Genomic DNA, 7020 nt, shown 5'->3' with positions numbered 1-7020 from the left:
AACTCCTGCAGGATATATTATTCAATTTGGATGTGTGTGTGTGTGTGTGTGTGTCTGTCGGCATGGAGGGAAGGGTGGTGATTTCCCCAGCTGGGTGCAGCTCACGCAAAGCTCCCAGGATTCCAGTCACACGGCGACTCCTTTCCACTTTGGCAGCCTCTCTTCTTCCAAACCCCCTATTTTCATCCATTTCATCCCACTGAAATCTAGACCTTGCTCACAAGTGGCCAAAGTAAACTCCAGGTGACTAAAATGGTCGTTTCCATACGGTTGGTAATTGGCTCTCCCAGGGCAGGGAGAGGAGGGCCAGCCCCGGGAATACCGAGCAGGGCTTCAAAGAGCAAGACCCTCATTTCTCTGGAAATCCTCGCAGATGGCGGGTATGAAACACCTACCTCTTCACTGTGGCCCACTGCAATGCAACAAGAGCCAGCACCCCTTCCTTCCTGCCCCAGGGCGAGATTTCTCTCGGCTTTATCCGTGACCCAGAAGGACATCTCACAGCAATGTCCCATTTCAGACTTTCCCCTCCAACCCAAAACACACCCTCTGCATGTCTGGCTGCTGCCACCGCCCAGCTTCATCACCATCACCTCCCACAGAAGGAACCCCCACTTCCCAAAGGCCCAAAGTGCCCTGGCTCGGGGCACTTAACGCTCCAGGGCTCGCTCCTGGAGCCCCACCGCCTCGTCCCATGTTGTCTTATTCTGTGGGACTTAGGGGACGTCTCACCACCTTCCTCATGTGACAGCGGCTCCTAGACCATCACTCTAGGTGTGGGTGTGTCCTGCTTTTCCTAGCGTTCCCGCTACTAACACAGGCCCTTCCGGAGAGCAGAGGCTCCGTGGAGGTCTGCGGAATAAACAAGCCAGTGGGCAGGGGGCTTATTGACAGAGATGAACCTTCTCCTACTTTCTTAAAATACCCGTGCAAATCCAACTCAACGGAGATAGTTCGTTTTATTTACAGAATGACAGACAAGACAGGGAAGCAAGAATTGGAACAACAATGGCTTTTATTTTTCTATTTCTTCCCCCATCTATATCACTGCTAAGTACTTCCACGTTTCCAGAGCAGTTCTGATTCCAATTCCGTTATCTTGAACACGGTCACAAAACGAACTGGGAGATTTCCCAACCTCTCTTACAAAACAGCAAAACTCTTGTTCTTGAACTGAATTAGCGCAAATAACTGTGGGATTAACGTCATACACAAAGTTAGACACTGAAGCTTGTTTAGTCTTCTATTCAAAGAACCAACATTTGAAAAATTCCTAAAGAAAACAGACATGGAAGTCCATGTCAACATACACAACAGGAACCCAAAATGCTGCACACCGGCTTCCCCCAACTCGCCCGGCTCTCACTGCTTAGAAGGCTGACCGCTCCCTCTTCAAACTCAGAGTGAAGGATCAGCCCCCCTTCCTGCCCCACGGGAGAAGCTGCTGGACGTGGGACTGGCTGCTGCTCTGGCTGAGGCTCCCTCTTCCTCATCGCTCACGCTCTCTGCAGACACGGATGGGAAGAACCTGGGATCCATGCTATTGACCCTGAGCAGATGCTCCAGGACCTGCCACTTGCTGGCCTCCGCGTAGGCCCGGGGACCCCACAGGAACTCGTAGCGGGCAGGGTCGCTGTGGGGCACCTGCTGGTACTTCAGGTAGCCAGCCTGCACCCACACTTCGGTGAGCAGCTCCCTCCTGGCACGCAACCCCAGCTTGCTGAGCGCTCCCCGCAACTCCTCCTCAGGGGCGCGCTCACCGAACAGGGTGATCATGGTCAGGACCATCACCAGGAGGCCGTCCTCGCACGTGCGCTGCCCGGCCCTCAGCACTGCATCCCAGGTGAGGCCCAGGGTGGGGACCAGGACGTAGGTGCGATCGCGGGGGCCCACCTCCCTCACATCCAAGCCAAACACCACCTGCAGGCACTCGCAAGCGTGGCGGAAGACCTCGGGGAAGTGGTCCCGATGCTCCGGGAGGACCGTACTCAGCATCTCCACCTCGGAGGTCGGCTCCCCGCTACGATACTTGAGGAGCAGGAACACCACCAGGTCAACCATCAGCGAACCAAGTGCCTCCTGGGGCAAGGGCTCGGCATAGGCGGAGACGGAGGGGGCGCCAGGGGAGGCGGAGGACGAGGGGGATGCGGCCTCCTCCCCCGCAGCCCCCAGCAGCGACGCCTCCACCGGACCCTGGGCCGGGACTGGGGCCTGAGGGTCGGCCTCAGGCTGGCGGAGCTCACTCATCTCGACCGGGGACCTGATCACTGGGGTCGAGCCGCCCACGGGAGTGTGGGCACGGGTGACAGGCGTGGACCTCATACCTGAGGAAGAGAGGGGGTGTGAGCGGCCTCGGCGGAGAAAGGCCCCCTGGGCAGCCCTGACGAAGGCCACTTACAGGTCTCCTCTTAAGGGCTGCCCTCGGGCCTCACAGGGGCGCTCCTATTGGGCAGCCTGTCCCCTGCCAACCTGAAGAAGGAAGTGAGGGGGTTCCTCAGGGTGCAGCCAGCACGGCCCCAGGTTCTGGGGCTGACAGGGCAGTGGGGTGACTTGGGTGTAGTGCGGTCCCCTCAGTTCTGGGAGGGGGAGCCCCTGGGTACACACTCAGGGCACGCACCTCCCCTGGACTCCTGGCGCTGCCTGGGCCTCCTCTGCTCTGTGCCCTGACGACACGGTCCTCAGACCTGGGCCTTCGCCTCCCGGTTCCTGGAGCCCCTGTAAGAGGAATGGAGGGCGCACCTCTTGTGTAGACTGTGGCACAGTTCCGGGCCTCGGTGCTGGTAGGAGAATTGGACCGGACTCCGTGAGGTCCCCCCAGTTCTGAGCTCTGGGGTGAGTGGTCCCCTCGGGGCTCGCTCGTCGTGCTCACTGTTCCCCTTAAGGGCCTGGACCCTCCCCTTTGCAGGCCGGAGGGGAAACTCAGACCAGGACCCCGAATCTGAACAGAAAGCAGTGAGGGGGCCCCACAGGTGGCCGCACCTGCCCAGGGCCTCCCGACGGTCCTAGGATGGGGAGATGCTGGGTCCTCACCTCCTCCTCACATCCTGCCTGGCCTCCCAGCGCTGACCACAGGGGCAGATTTCTGTTGAGGCCCCTGTTCCAGGGCTGGGGGTCTGCTCAGTCCTCCCTCGGGGTCCTGGGAGTCCACCCTCTGCGGACCTGAAGGCTCACCCCTCACACCAAACACCTGACCTCCTGAGGACTCCGACCCAAAGGTTCGGAAACATCTCATCTGCTGACCGTGCTCTGGCGCCTCCAACGCCCCCGCGGAAGGGCAAAGGATCCCTCCCTGTGTTGGGGTCTAACGTCCTCAGTCCTTCCTTCCTCGCGTGCAGGCTGCACTCTGGGCAGGACCTGGGACTGTCCCGTCTACCACTGTGAGTCCCTGCTCCTTATACCAGGTCTCCAGTCTCTCAGAGACCCTGAAGTCAGGACAGGCCCACTGTGCTCATCCCGCCCCGGGGCCTCCCACGGCCCCCTGCAAGGGTGATGATCTGGTGGGTCCCCTTAGTCCTGCCTAAGGGCCCTAAACTTTGTCCACCAGGGACGTGACATTTTACCCTCTGCCCTCATTAGACCCCGCCCCTCATCCCAGATCCCCAGCTTCTCTGAGAACCGGATGTCAGGAAGAGCTGATTTGTTCATCCCTCCCTACGGCCTCCCAGGGCCAACTCTGTTCTGGGATCCAGGTTGCCCTCAGTGCTCCCTCAGGGCCCTCACCTTGACTCCACACAGGACCTGGGATTCTGTCCAGTGCCCACCAGACATCCCCGCCCCTTATACCCCCTCCCTCGTCTCTCTGAAATCCCGCCCCGTGCTCCCCTCCCCAGCGTCTCTGAGACCCGGATGTCAGGCACTGCTGCGTGTGCTCATCCCGCCCTATGGCGTCCCAGGGTCAACTTTGTTCTGGGGTCCACGCTTCCCTCAGTCCACCTTCAGGGCGCTCACCTTGATTCAACGCAGGACATGGGATTCTCTCCCGTCCTAACCAGACACCCCGACCCTTATACCACCTCCCCAGGCTGAGAACCCGCCCCATGCTCCCCCTCCGCAGCGTCTCTGAGACCCGGATGTCAGGAAGTGCTGCACGTGCTCATAACGCCCTATGGACTCCCAAGGCCAACTGTGTTCTGGGGTCCAGGCTCCCCTCAGGGTACTCACCTTGACTCAACGTAAGACCTGGGATTCTCTCCCGTGCCCACGAGACACCCGGACCTTTATATCGCCTCCCTGAGACCCCGCCCCGTGCTCCCCCTCCCCAGAGTCTCTGAGACCCGGATGTCAGGAAGTGCTTCACGTGCTCATCCCGCCCTGTGGGCTCCTAGGACCAACTCTGTTCTGGGATCCAGGCTCCCCTCAGTCCTCCTTCAGTGTGCTCACCTTGACTCAACGCAGGACCTGGGATTCTCTCCCGTGCTCACCAGACACCCAGACACTTATACCTCCACCGCAGCCTCTCTGAGACCACGCCCAGTGCTCCCCCTCCGCAGTGTCTCTGAGACCCGGATGTCAGGAAGTGCTGCACTTGTTCATCCCGCCCTTTGGTCTCCAAGGGCCAACTCTATTCTGGGATCCAGGTTCCCCTCAGTCCTCGTTCAGTGCTCTCACCTTGACTCCAAGGAGGAACTGGATTCTCTCCTGTGCCTGCCTGAGACCCCGCCCCTTACACCCCCTCCCCAGTCTCTCTGAGACCCCGCCCCTTACACCCCTCCCCAGCATCTGAGACTGGGATGTCAGGAAGTGGTGCAGGTGCTCATCCCGCCCTATGGCCTCCCAGGGCCAACTCTGTTCTGCGGTTCAGGCTCCCCTCAGTCCTCCCTCAGGGCCCTCACCTTGGCTCCACGCAGTACCTGGATTCTCTCCTGTGCCCGCCTGAGTCCCCGCCCCGTATACCCCCTCCCCAGCCTCTCTGAGACCCTTCCACTTACACCCCCTCCCCAGGGTCGCTGAGACCCGGATGTCAGGAAGTGCTTCACGTGCTCATCCCGCCCTGTGGGCTCCTAGGACCAACTCTGTTCTGGGATCCAGGCTCCCCTCAGTCCTCCTTCAGTGTGCTCACCTTGACTCAACGCAGGACCTGGGATTCTCTCCCGTGCTCACCAGACACCCAGACACTTATACCTCCACCGCAGCCTCTCTGAGACCACGCCCAGTGCTCCCCCTCCGCAGTGTCTCTGAGACCCGGATGTCAGGAAGTGCTGCACGTGCTCATCCCACCTTATGGTCTCCCAGGGCCAACTCTGTTCTGGGGTGCAGACTCCCCTCAGTCCTCCCTCAGGGCGCTCAACTTGAATCAACACAGGACCTGAGATTCTCTCCCATGCCCGCGAGACACCCACACCCTTATACCGCCACAAAAGCCTCTCTGAGACCCCGCCCCGTGCTCCCTCTCCCCAGCGTCTCTGAGACCCGGATGTCAGGAAGTGCTGCACGTGCTCATCCCGCCCTATGGACTCCCAGGGCCAACTCTGTTCTGGGATCCACGCTCCCCTCAGTCCTCCCTCAGTGTGCTCACCTTGACTCAACACAGGACCTGGGATTCTCTCCCGGGCTCACCAGACACCCAGACACTTATACCGCCACAGCAGCCTCTCTGAGACCCCGCCCCGTGCTCCCCCTCCCCAGCGTCTCTGAGACCCGGATGTCAGGAAATGCATGAGCTCATCGCGCACTATGGCCTCCCAGGACCAACTCGGTTCTGGGGTCCAGGCTCCCCTCAGTCCTCCCTCAGGGCACTCACCTTGACTCCACGCAGGACCTGGGATTCTCTCCCGTGCCCACCAGACACCCCAAGCCTTATACCGCCTCCGCAGCCTATCTGAGACCCCGCCCCCTGTGCCCCCTCCGCAGCTTCTCTGAGACCCGGATGTCAGGAAGTGCTGCACGTGCTCATCCCGCCCTATGGCCTCCGAGGGCCAACTCTGTTCTGGGGTCCAGGCTCCCCTCAGTCTTCACTCAGGGTGTTCACCTTGACTCCAAGCAGTAACTGGATTCTCTCCTGTGCCCGCCTGAGACCCCGCTCCTTATACCCTTCCGTAGCCTCTATGAGACCCCGCCCCTTATACCCGCTCGGCAGTCTCTGTGACACCCTGACCCTTATACCCTTCCCTGCCTTCAGCCCTGGGCGGCCCTGGGGCGGAATGAGCACTTGGCAGCGAGTCCTCACGTATCCGGGTCTCAGGGAGGCTTAGGAACAGGTATAAGCGTCCGGTCTCAGGTGTGCTATGGCTAGACCCCAGGTCCTGCGTGGACTCAAGGTGAGGGCCTTGAGGGAGGACTGAGGAAAACGTGGACCCCAGAACAGAGTTGGCCCAGTGAGGTCATAGGGCGGGATGAACACATCAGCACTTCCTGACTTCCGGGTCTCAGAGAAGCTGGGGGCCTGGGATAAGGGGCGGGGTCTCATGAGCGCGGAGGGTAAAATGTCACGTCCTTGGTGGACTAAGGTTAGGGCCCTTAGGCAGGACTGAGGGGACCCTGAGGGAGGACAAAAGGGACCCACCAGATCACCGCCCTTGCAGGTGGCCGTGGGAGGCCCCGGGGTGGGATGAGCACGGTAGGCCTGTCCTGACGTCAGGGTCTCTCAGAGACTGGAGAGCTGGTATAAGGAGCAGGGACTCACACTGGCAGACGGGACAATCCCAGGTCCTGCCCAGAGTCCAGCCTGCACGCGAGGAAGGAAGGGCTGAGGACGTTAGACCCCAACACAGGGAGGGATCCTTCGCCCTTCCGCGGGGGCGTTGGAGGCGCCAGAGCGCGGTCAGCAGATGAGATGTTTCCTGACCTCTGGGTCGGGGTCCTCAGGAGGTCAGGTGTTTGGTGTGAGGGGTGAGCCTTCAGGTCCGCAGAGGGTGGACTCCCAGGACCCCGAGGGAGGACTGAGCAGACCCCCAGCCCTGGAACAGGGGCCTCAACAGAAACCTGCCCCTGTGGTTAGTGCTGGGAGGCCAGGCAGGACGTGAGGAGGAGGTGAGGACCCAGCATCTCTCCATCCTAGGACCCTCGGGAGGCCCTGGGCAG

Source organism: Phocoena sinus, chromosome X (genome assembly GCF_008692025.1).
Source record: "Phocoena sinus isolate mPhoSin1 chromosome X, mPhoSin1.pri, whole genome shotgun sequence".
NCBI lineage: Eukaryota > Metazoa > Chordata > Mammalia > Artiodactyla > Phocoenidae > Phocoena > Phocoena sinus.
Note: the sequence above shows the minus strand (reverse complement) of the source record.